The following is a 12,211-nucleotide window of genomic DNA, read 5'->3' as shown; positions in this document are numbered from 1 at the left end:
CAAGAGCAAAAGGCCGTCTCGGAGTGGGGACATGAGAGACAGACAGAGAACAGGTAAGAGAGCAAGCAAGGAGCAAGAGAGAGAACTGTGATGAACGAACACTTTTAAGGGGTGTTCGAGACGCGCAGGGAGGCATCCAGCTTGTAGTGCGGGGGAAACGACCGCACCTGACCTCAGGTGATGTCGTAAGCTGCTACCGCCTCTGCCACCACCAAGAGCAGAACAATGGGAGCTGAGCGTCCTTGAGTGTCCTTCTGAGCAGCCTCGCGCGCACACCCCGGCCCCTCCCCTCCCGTGTCCCAGCCCCGCAGCTCCTCTGACCTGGGAGGTTCCAGGGCCGCCGGGCTGCGGTTCCCGCCACTGCGCTGCTGACTGGTGACTTTCCCAGGCCGCCCCGGCGGCGACTGCGGCTCCGGGGAGTTTCAGGTTCCGAATACCCGGGGTCTTCCTCATGCAGTTCCAGACCCCTGTACTCCCCGAGTCCAACAGGGAAGGGTGGAATTTCCTGTCACTTCAGCCTGGTTTACCTGGAGCGGGTCCTCCTGGCCCCGCCCAATACACCCCGCTTCCGGTTACGTGCTTGCTCTACGCGGGCTCCTTTTCTTATTACTTTTCCAAGTCCACCCTGTTGGTTATTTTTCCCCAAAACTCCTCTGATTGGCAAGCATACCCGCCCACCGGAGACCCGTCCCTCCCACTCGGTCTCAGGCTGCCTTCCACACAGCTCCAGCTGTCAGGCTGCCCTGCACCCGCTCTGCACAGCCTCCCCACATGCTCGCTGCCAGCCTGGACCAGACCTGGATCTAGGAGGACGCTGCATCCTGGTATCTGATGCCCTGAGTTATCCTGTGTCTGTTAGTATAACAAAAGTTATTTTATTATGCTGAGGTTCTTCACACGAAGTTTACAATCAAGGCTGCTCACCTGTGCGACGTTATCTAGGTTGAAGGTCGGGTCCAATCTCTAACAGAAGTCTCTAATTTGAGGGTCACTATCCTGGGGGAGATTCTCCAGCCTCAGGGCAGATCAAGGTGGTCTCACCGGATATGCAGAACAGAGCATTGCTCTTGACTGCTTAAATACTGTCCATTGGGCGTCATGGGGTCATGGACTGTCTCTGGTTATCTTGGGTGAGTGATGTCACTAAGTTCTTGTTGTCAAGGGCACCCTTGGGTGTAGTGGGGATCCTGACTAAGCTATTTTTACATTTCTAAAAGGCATTTTTTAAAACTATGCTCATAGCATCCTGCCTAACTTCTCATCTTGAGATACCAGCCTCCTGGGTTAAAAATACACCGCAAAAGACAACAAACACCCTAAAGTCTGATGCTCAAGTCCCATTCGCAAAGCAAATTAAAACTAAGATAAAACGCCCTGGGCTCAAATCACAAACCATGTCTGTATCCCCTAAGGAGGGAAAGTGAAATGATATCCAATATACAGAACTCAAAAACCAGAGTCATGCTCAAAGCATGCAAATCAACTCAAAGAGGATAGGAACAAAATGATTCATGGTAAAGAACACATTAGTAAATGCCTGAAGGAAATGAGGACATTGTAGGATATGAAAATTGAATTTCATAAGCAGTTAGAAACAACAACAAAACAAAAAACAGACTAGAAGGGCTGGAGAGATGGCTCAGAGGTTAAGAGCACTAGCTGTTCTTCCAGAGGTCCTGAGTTCAATTCCCAGCAACCACATGGTGGCTCACAACCATCTGTAATGAGATCTGGTACCCTCTTCTGGCCTGAAGGGACATATCAAGCAGAACACTGTATACATAAATAAATAAATAAATCTTTTTTTTAAAAAAAACAGACTAGAAATGAAAAATGCAGTAAGCCTAATAATAACGCAGAGATCAATCAGGGGTGAGACAGAACATCAGGCTTGAAGACAAGGTGGAGGAGCTGGATGCCTCAGTCAAAGAAAATAATGAATTGAAATAAAAATGCTCCATGTAAGTAGACTAGTTAAAGGTAAAAGTGAAGTTTCAGCTGCATGTTCTACACTTATTTGAAATATTCTAAATTTTAGACACAGTACCTCACTCTGGAGAGCTTTCCGGAAGCTGGATAATCATTTCCATCACTATGCAAATGAAGTGACACTAAAAAGTCATCTTTATCCTTCCCTCACAGACCTCCACTACTGCCACTCAAACATCTGTAATTACACTATTAACAACATTGACTTGTGGGAAGACAATTCAGTAACTCAGGGTTTAGAAAGGAAATAGATATCTCTGGACATTAGTGGTCAGTCAGCCCATAACACCCCAGGGCTGAAATCATCCGGCACTATACCCCTATCAGATGGCGATATTGAGGTTGTGCTAACTCAGAAACAAGGTTGTCTTCTGGGAAGCACACTAAAAGTGCTTTTATGAAAAACAAAGGGAATTCTATTTGAAAACTCAGTGGTGAATGTAGAAGCATATGGCTGTCCAAGATACATAAAATAAGCAATGTAAATGGGCACAGCCCAAAACAAGTCAGTTATACCATGTTATCTAAGGCTCTGGGAGTATTGAGGAAGAGGCTGTGGGAAAGAAATAAGAAAAGAAAGATGGGGAATGACCATGACCTTCCATTCTCCAGAATGGACACAACTATTGTAATCAATAGCCCAGAGAAACTGTACTTACCTATACTAGGCTCACTTGAGACTACACCTATCAACAGTCTAGGAAGGGGAGAGGCTCAGAAGGCCCCACCCTTTACCTCTCAACTGTGGCCATGGAGAGATTCTAGGAGAAGGGAAGTCACTGTCTTTAGGTGTGTCTCTTCTGAGAAGCCCACCAGTCTCCAACACACAGCTCCAAACCCAGTTTCACAGATGGCCCTGGTTAATCTTGGTGGGTCAAATACAAAATGAATGGAAATGAACATGGAGAGAGGTGCGGAGTGAGGCAGACAGAGAGAAGGATGTGTATGGGCCAGGACTGTAGAGAGAAAGGGATCAGAATGTACAGTAAATGAGGTATGTCATGTGAAATGGCAAAAAGATAATAACAAAAGTGAAGTTTTCTCATTTTTGCCTCTTTATCTGGTTTGATATCAGGTAATATTAACTTCATAAAGAATCTGGAAGCCTTGACTCTGTTTTACATCAGGGAATACTTTAAGTAGACTCAGTGTCAATTATCCTCTGAAATTCTGACATAATTCTGACAGGAATCAATCTACTTCTAGGATTTTCTTTTTAGTCAGGGTGCATTTATTGCTGCTTCATTGTTGTTGCTACATATAAACCTCTTGAATTAGTTCATGTTGGTGTAATTTGGGTGTGTGGTACCAATCAGGAGATTTGATCATTTCTTCTACAGTTCCTAATTTAGTTTCGTGAGGTCTTTAAAGTCAATAGGCGTCAGATATACTTGTACACTCCTGTCTACTGATTAGGCTGTGCAGTTAGCTTGGTACTTACTTCTCAAGTCATGTTGACAAAAAGTACTGTATACTTAGCTAACAGGGAGATACAGACTAAATTTCCTTAAAGATTTCATCTCACTCATCATAATGGTCATCACCAGGATAAATAACAAATTCTGACATGAATGTTAGGAAAGGAACACTGTTATAATACACTGCTTGGGATTGTAAACTAGAGAAACCACTTTGGAAAGCATTCTATATTTAAAAAAAACTAGAAATAGAACTATCCTATGTACTATACTGTTTAGCCATTTATCCACAGATGCTCTTCTGATTGTTGCCTACAATTCTCTGCACAGGCTGGGAAAAAAGACTCCAGAATTGCTCAAGCCTCTTTAGAGAATCTTCCTAAGAAATACATTTCTCATGATTATGATGAGGACCAGATATCTCGGGTGTGATCTGAGGTTTAGGCTGTGTTATGATGATCATGACAGGTCAATCAATAGGCATCCCAGCTCTGCAGGGAGGTTAGAACACAAAAAAAACCAAATGCATAGGTAGGGCCCATCTTTAAAGCACAGGGTTCGTTCTAAGCCCATGGGCACCTTTCACATGACAGGACTGAGTGTTTCACATTGTGGTAAGTTCTGTTGCTGCTCTCCATATTACAGTGAGTCACTGTGTAATAGATTTTGCAAATGTGCATGGATTAAACACATTAGTGATTAACTCCATGTCACAAATAATTAATCCTAGCTGAGTCAAGAAAAGAAATGAATGCATTTTCCCTTGGAGTCATTTAACTAACAGCAAGCCCAGATTTGAATTCTCTACTTGAATTTCCCTGTCCCTTCCATTCCCTGGTTCTCTGTTCCATGAGTTTGAATCTGTGCCTTCCTGAAGGCTGTCTTGTGAATCTATCCCTGTGTGTGTTTGCTGTCTTTGAGTGTGTGTGTGTGTGTGTGTGTGTGTGTGTGTGTCTGTCTGTCTGTCTGTCTGTCTGAGTACTCTGTATGGATCTGTCTGTCCATAATAGAGTGTTTTTCTCTGTCTTTATTGAATAGCATAAAAAGCATCACATTGGGTAGGTATGACAAAGCCTTAACAGACATTAAACCCAATGGACCTGGAATTATGGCTGGCTACAAGCCAACATGTGAGTGTGATGAACTGACTTCTGGTCCTCTGCAAAAGCATAAAGTATTCTTGTTACTGAGCCATCCCTTCAGCTCCCAGGTAACATTTTTAAAACAGGAATTTTAAAGGTTTGCATAAGCTCAATATATGACATGCCCAGAAAAAAAATAGACATTGAATATATTTACTGGAGAAGCAGACATTTCTCCCTGTTTCTCTGCTCTGAGATTGTGTCTCAGAAAGAATGACTGGACCTCTTCTTGCCCTTTCAAATCAAAGTGTCAAAAATGCACATATAAGCTACATTGATATTGACAACAGATACTGGAGACAAAACAAGACCAATAACATACAGCCACAGTATTAGTAGCAATCCAACTTATCACATCCATCATGCAACTCAGCATGGAGCTTCTTGAAAAATAAAACAAACAAATTAAAAATGAGGCTGGATGTGAGAGGCAGGACCAGGTAGAGCTTTGTGTGTTGAAGGCCATCCTGCTGTGCATGAAGAGATGTAGGCAGCCAGGGCTAAAAAGTGAAAATAAAATTAAAGCATATATTTCCCACAAAACATTCTCTTCAAATCTGAAACAAAATACTGAAAGTGAAGGAATTTAAATAACAGAAAGATTTGCCTTGTAAATGTATCTATCTAAGAAGTAGGTGGGGCCAGGCTAGAGAGATTGCTTAGTGGTTAAGAGCACTTGAGGCTCTTAACCAAGGACCTGGGTTCAATTCATAGCACCCACATGGTAATTCACAGCTGCTTGTGACTCAAAATCCAGGGATCCAATGATGTCTTCTGATTCCAGGTGTACCAGGCATGCATGTGATGTGTAAACAGACAGACAGACAAAAAATACATAAAAATTTTAAAAATGAAGGGAATAGGAAGAATTATTGAGTCAAGTAAGAGAAGGGGCAAGGAATTCAGGAGGTAAACCTACTTATTCCTATCTCTCTCTTTGCTTTCCTTCCAGGTTGGCCTCTCACTCCTTCCAGAAATCAGAAAGCAAAACCTTGGATGACAGTGCCATGCATAAGGAATTATGGAGATCCTGAATAAGGAACCAAGAATGCATGTTAGCATGGCAGGCTGCTTGTAGTTAAGTCTGGAATCCAGAGAAAGAGGATGCCGGAGAAAACTGAATTGTAAGACTACCTGCATCAGCAAGCTCTGAGTTTGGTTTAGGACCCTCTGCTGGTTTGAATGAGAATGCCCCCCCCCCCCGCCCCCGGCCACACACACACACTTACTCTCATGTATTTGTATGTTTGTTCCACACTAGGCTGAACAATTTTGGAAGGATAGGAGATATGGCTTTGTTGGAGAAGGTTTGTCACTGAAGGTGGGCTTCGGGGTTTGGAAAGCTTGCACAATGTCCAGTTAACTCTCTCTCTCTCTCTCTGTCTTGTACCTATGGATCAGATGGAAGATTTCAATGACTGCTCCAACTTCAGGCCTGTCTGCCTGCTGCCATGTTCCCTGCCATGATGATCATAAACTCTAACCTTCCGAAAACCTGAACCCCCAAGTTAAATACTTTCTGTTATTGATGCCTTGATCATGGTGTCTTGCCATGCAATTGAAAAGTAACTAAGACAGACCCTATTTGAAAGAAAGAATATCTTTGTGCTACTACCCACATGGACACACATGGACATGTTCTCTCAAAACATATGTCTGTACAGAGGTAAACCTGTATACACACATTAATGAACACTATGCCTATAAATACATATGAAAAGAAAAAATGAAAAAGCCAGGATGACTTGTCACCTTCTGATTCGTACTATCAGTGAACACATGGCCACCTATGCTAGATGGCAGATACCCATTGTGGGGTATGCAGAATCAGAGAGGACAGATCTCTGCCTCCAAATTTAACTTTGTGGTCCTTAACAACTGTGTGCTGTCAGCCAGTGTGCACCTCTTGTGACCACACTCTGTCCTTGCCTGTGAAGCCAAAGTAGGTAGAGCAATCTCATAGATATGGTGCATCTCTCTCCCATTCTGCACATCCTGGTCCTGGCTGGGCCTCTTCTTCCTGTACCCCTGAATAAAGTTGTCAATTTCACCAGTCAGCTGAACTAAAACTACCAGCAATGATGGATTTAAATGGAACGTATTTATTATGTGACAGAAATTCAATAAAGATAACAAAATGATGAAAAATGAAGTGGTAACACATACCTTTAATCCTGGCTTATTGTTTTGTTTTGTTTTGATTTTCATCTTTGAGGTTTTGTAATTTTTTTGTTTCTTGTTTTATTTTGTTTCTTTTTTTAAAGAGAGAGGAAAACAAATGCTTAATGTGTAGGGAGTTGTGGGCTATTTGGAATGTTTGGGAGGTATCCCAAGATGAGACGTTAGGCAGGATAACTTGTGCCTGAAGGGGTCATAACCCACGGTAGGGGTCAGGTATGGGGTGCAGCGTCCTCCTAGATGCAGTTCTGGTCCAGGCTGGCAGCGAGCATGTGGGGAGGCTGTGCAGAGCGGGTGCAGGGCAGCCTGACAGCTGGAGCTGTGTGGAAGGCAGCCTGAGACCGAGTGGGAGGGACGGGTCCATATGGGGTGGAGACACCTCTTATGCACAAGAGTTTAGGGAGAGAGAGAGAGAGAGAGAGAGAGAGAGAGAGAGAGAGAGAGAGAGAGAGAGAGAAGCCATCACAGGATTTGAGAAACTAAATAAGAAAAAGAGTCCGTGGTAAGCGGATTTAGAGGAAGCAGGTAACCAGAAGCGGAGGTGCATTGGGCAGGGCCATTCTCTGTCAGACACCAAGAGCCCGGTGATCCGGAACTGGTCTTCAGGACCTGAAAACTCCAGAGCCTGTGCTGCTGCGGGGGTGGGTTGGGGGCCTGGGAAAGTCACCAGTATTCGATGAGGCTGCTCAGAAGGACACAGCTCTCAAAATTCTGTGGTGGACATCTTTCCTTTGTTTGAGGTCCTATGAAGTGGGTCTTATTTTGTTTTGTTCTGTTATCTTACTGTTCCCAGATATTGTTTTAAAATAATTCATGAAATAATCTAGTAGAGCATTTGCAGTGTTCGCAAACAGGGTTCTCTTTGGTATTGTAGCAGTTCCAAAGCTCCTGGAATTTAAATTCATCCATGCTTTCTAACTCCCCTGTTTTACCACTTGCCTATTCAAGACAGCAGCCTTTGCCTTGTGAGACCAAAATGAGCCATCTTAGAAACAAGACCAAAATTCTTTCACCCTAAATTTAAGGCCTAAGATTTCTCCTTTTAGTCATTAGTTACTGAAACCAGTCAGTTCAGATTCCAGAAACCAGGAAGTGTAAAAGTAAAGAGTCATAAGGTAGTCACGAGGTAATGCCTCCTGGACTATGGAATGTCCTCTCCCTGGTTTCCAGGGTAACTGACCACAGAAATGTCCCCACCTGAGGGCAGCCAACGAGAAATGGTGGCGGGTAATGACTCCCTTAGAAGTAAGATTAAGCCATGATTTCTAGAAAGTCCCTAGAAGTGAGGCAATCAGAATTGTACCCGTACAAGCACCCCTAAATGATGTAACCTTGTGATTTTTCCCTTTAAAAACTGAGCTTGCAGATAGGTGGGCACTTCCTCCAGCCTTCACTGCGTTGCATGTATTGGACAAAGTCCCTTCCTAGGCTTGTATTGCTTTTGGATATCCAGAATTAAAACTTGCTTTCGCATTCCAGCATGCTGGTCTTTGGTGGTCTCTCTGGGGGTCTCAATCTGGGCACAACAGCCTCTGAGAGTAGGCATCCTCAGACAGCTTTGTAGATAGTAATCACATGAGGAACCCGTGCAGGTATGATTGAATCAGCAAATATATTTTATGAAGTGCTACAGATATGGTTGTAAACCTTTTCCTCCACATTAATTTTCCATGTGAGATGTATGCAGTCTGGACTGTAAGTACAGCATTCAGAAATGTGTCTTCATATGCTGTGTTCTTATGTTACACCTTAGGTCCAGGCAAGCCCTTACCTGCCTCTCAGAATGGCCCTTGCCCCTGAATCTAGGCATTCCTAGAGAGCTTTGTAGATAGTAATCACATGAGGAACCAGTGAGAAATGATTAAACAGAAAATGTTTTATACAGTGCTAGAGATATGCTTCTAAGTATTAGGCTTAATACTTTTTGCAAAAAACCTTTTGCTCCTCATTAATTTTCCATCTGAGACATATGCTTTCTAGAGGATGTAAATACAGCATTCAGTAATGTGTCTTCATATGCTGTGTTCTTATGTTACACCTTAGGCCCAGGCAAGTGCAGTATGCATGCTGTGAGCGTATATCAGGGCAAATTATTTTATAGTTAGCAAATGCACTTTAAACAAAATCATAAAGCATCTTTTTAATATTTATGATCACTTATCTGTATCAGAAAAATATATCTTTCCTTGAAGAAAAGCATTCTGCCCATGCACATGTGACCAAACTTACTTTTTTTTTTTTTTTTTTTTTTAATTTCAGGGTCTGTTGACATTCAGTGCTATGATTGTGGACTTCTTGTAGGAGGAGTGGGAATGCCTCAGCCCTGCTCACTGGGCTTTTGGCAGAGATCTCCTGTTCAAGAACTGCAGCAGTCTAGATTCTAAGGGTGAGAACAGTTTTCTGGAGTCTCTCTTGTTGCTGCTCAGGGTTCCTGGGAAAACTACTCTGCATGTGTATGAGCTGTGTGTGAATGAGTCTCATATCTCACAGGGTAAAATGAAATGCTTAGAAAAAGAGACATTTTTGCTGATATTTTCTTTTTCCTGTTTTTTTCCTCTTGGCAGGTGTTAGTGTTGTGCTCAGATCTCGACCCCCAGAGAGACCACCAAAGATGAACATGCTGGAATGCAAAAGCAAGGTTTAATTTGGGATATCCAAGCCTAGGCAGGGACTTTGTCCAACAGATCCAACACAGTGGAGGCTGGAGGAAGTGCCCGCCTTTCTGCAAGCTCAGTTTTTAAAGGAAAAAACCACAAGGATACATCATTAGGGGTGCTACTATGGGTACAATTCTGATTGGCTCGCTTCTAGAGACTTTCTAGAAATCATGGCTTAATCTTAAACTTCTAAGGGGGTGGTTGCCTGACACCATTTTTCATTGGCTGCTCCCAGGTGGGGACATTTCTATGGTCAGTTACCCTGGAAACCAGGGTTGGAACATTCTTTGGTCAAACAGTTACCCAAGGAACCAGGGAGAGGACACTCCATAGTCCAACAGTCATGACCTCATGACTACCTTGTGACTCTGTACTTTTACACTTCCCAGTTTCTAGAATCTGGACTGACTGGTTTCAGTAACTCATGGCCTATTCCAGTAACTCATAGCCTGTGCCTAAAAGGAGAAATCTTAGGCCTTAGTTTTAGGGTGAAAGCATTTTGGTCTTATTTTGGTTCCACATTAGCACCTTTAGTTTTTGCTCTTTGAAAAGTTTCAGGTACTTTCTGAAGAATCTCTTTCTCCTATGCAGTCTCATAAGGTCGGTCAGTCCTGCTCATCTGTGAATCAAAACAAAGAGCCCTGGATGGAGAAGAGATAGGACCAAAGGATCCAGGTGTATTACAGGGATTGAGAAAAGGGTGAAGAGATAGGGAAGGGCTCAAGTGACAGTAGAAAGAGGACATGAAGTTGGTTTTGTCACATTCTATTTTATTAGAAATGATTTTAGAGGAATCTACTGAGAATAATCTTAGGATTCTCCTATTGTAAGTGCTTGAAGACTCTGTCTATAAGAACTAATACTCATAGACAAACTTAATTTTATTTGGTTTTGCATGTGAGTGATGCTGTCCCTCTTCCATTCACATTGCTGGTTGTGTTTTTATATCAATATTAAGTAATTTCATTAATATAATTTAATATGGTGTTTAGTTAGAACCATTTAGCATCTTTGTTGGTCCTGAGCACAGAGTTTTTGAAGCATATCTTGTAGTTCCTTAAGGTTCTGTTCCTTTTAAGGTTAATTTCTTTATTTTCTAAAATAATACCAGCAGAATTTTGAGAAGATTTGCTTAATATCTCTGCTGAGTACTAAACTCCATTTACATTGTCTTCCCTTTGATATCCCATTGTCTGTCTTCAACACTCCACCATTTGCATCACTACAATTTGTATATATTTTGTAATTACCACTGGGTTTGATTCTTTTCTCATTATTTTTTAAGTCTTTGTGATTTCTCACAATTATATATCTTAGTAATTCCTGATTTTCTCCATTTTCAAAAAAACTGCCTGTAAGATATTGGTACAAAGTATTTAGAATCTTTATAGAACATAATCATCATTTTATATTTCTTTGCATGTTTGAATGAGAACATGCTATCAGAGAGTCAATGTTCACAGATCTTTTTTGTATTCTTCTCTGTTCTATTCACTGTTGATGTCAGCATTCTTGGTTCTTGGAGAAGACACTTTAAACATTGATCTTTACTAGGTTTGAACACTTGTTCTATTTTTAAGACAGGGCCACACTGGAGCATTCTTACTGCATTTTGTGAAGCTGGGTGTCTTGTGATGTTAAGTGGATCATTCTCTGTAGGGCTGTTAGGCATTATTGGTTTTCTGCACTGTTCATGGTCATCTTGCTTCCCTTTGGTGGACATCAAAGCTTCCCTGTATTATTGTCTATTTACTTCATGCAATTCTGTCATTGATTGCTTCATGTATTTGGAAACTTGTGAAATACATTCATGTTGATCACATATCTTTCTGGGAATGGACCATTTGATCATTTGTTAATATTCTTTTGTAGCTGGAAGTTTTTTGTTTTGTATATTTATAGATTCGGCTTTTCCTGTTACCTACCATAATCATGACCAATCCCCTTTACAGAAAATCTTTTAAAAAATTTCTTCACACTTAGCACTTTGTATCTTTATATTTGAAGTAAATACTTGTATAGAAAGTATACATTTTGATTTTATGGGTATTAAATATTATTATAATATATATTAAAGTTATATATTTTGATTTTAGGATTATCCTATTTCATGTTTGGTTTGAGGCCTATTATATATATCATTTTGATAAATCATTGAAGGAAAATATAAACATATACTAATTTGTTATTTTCTGTATTGTTTCTTTTCCTCTTTCGGCATATCTGTTTCATTGATAGTTTGCACTTTATTTCATTTCTTTATAAATCTGAGTAGTATTTTCTCTTTTTCTTGTTTGGCTTTTCATAAAACTGCACACTGACTTTCCTGGTAGCTTCAGTGAGTCTGATTCACAATGACACTGTGTCTGTGTCTTCCTTTGCATTGTCTCTAGTGTTTGTTATGGTAACATCTTGAATGTAGATACTGACTGGCTACAGAGATACCAATGTACATTAGAGAACATTTTCTTCATCAGTAAACGTGTGGAGCATGTGCTGTTTACATTTCGGCTATGTTAAAGCTTTTGTGCATTGTCACTTTTTGGTTTATTTCTTGATTATAGTATTATTTGCTTTGCCTTTTTTAAACTTCTTGGTAAAATTTGGGTATTTTTGCATGTACTATGAAAGTGTAGGCAGTTTCTTTATACTTTCAGTTACTACCTTTTGTATGCAATTGCACACAATCAAATTTCACCACTTCATTGCTTTTCACCTATTTTAATTTTTATTTGTGGATATATAGTCTTTTCCCAACAACACTGATTGACAAGGCTTTCTATTGAGTAACATACGTTAATGGCGTTTTGGTGAAATTCAGTTGGTC

The 12,211-nt window shown here is 41.1% G+C and overlaps 2 protein-coding genes across 2 annotated transcripts in view; one reads left to right on the top strand and one right to left on the bottom strand.

Moving 5' to 3' along the window:
- Window positions 1-363, bottom strand: part of LOC114683970 (zinc finger protein 271-like) — a 34,057-nt gene extending 33,694 nt beyond the window's left edge. Inside the window, 1 exon segment of the mRNA XM_028858367.2 lies at window positions 322-363. The gene's annotated coding sequence lies outside the window, so the exon portion shown is untranslated.
- LOC114683972 (zinc finger protein 420-like) overlaps window positions 1-12,211 on the top strand; it is a 593,185-nt gene that overhangs the window by 425,815 nt on the left and 155,159 nt on the right. The gene's annotated exons all lie outside the window — the stretch shown is intronic.

This window comes from Peromyscus leucopus, chromosome 1 (genome assembly GCF_004664715.2).
Source record: "Peromyscus leucopus breed LL Stock chromosome 1, UCI_PerLeu_2.1, whole genome shotgun sequence".
In the NCBI taxonomy this organism is placed as follows: Eukaryota; Metazoa; Chordata; class Mammalia; order Rodentia; family Cricetidae; genus Peromyscus; species Peromyscus leucopus.
Note: the sequence above shows the minus strand (reverse complement) of the source record. Positions and strands in the feature narration are given on the sequence as shown.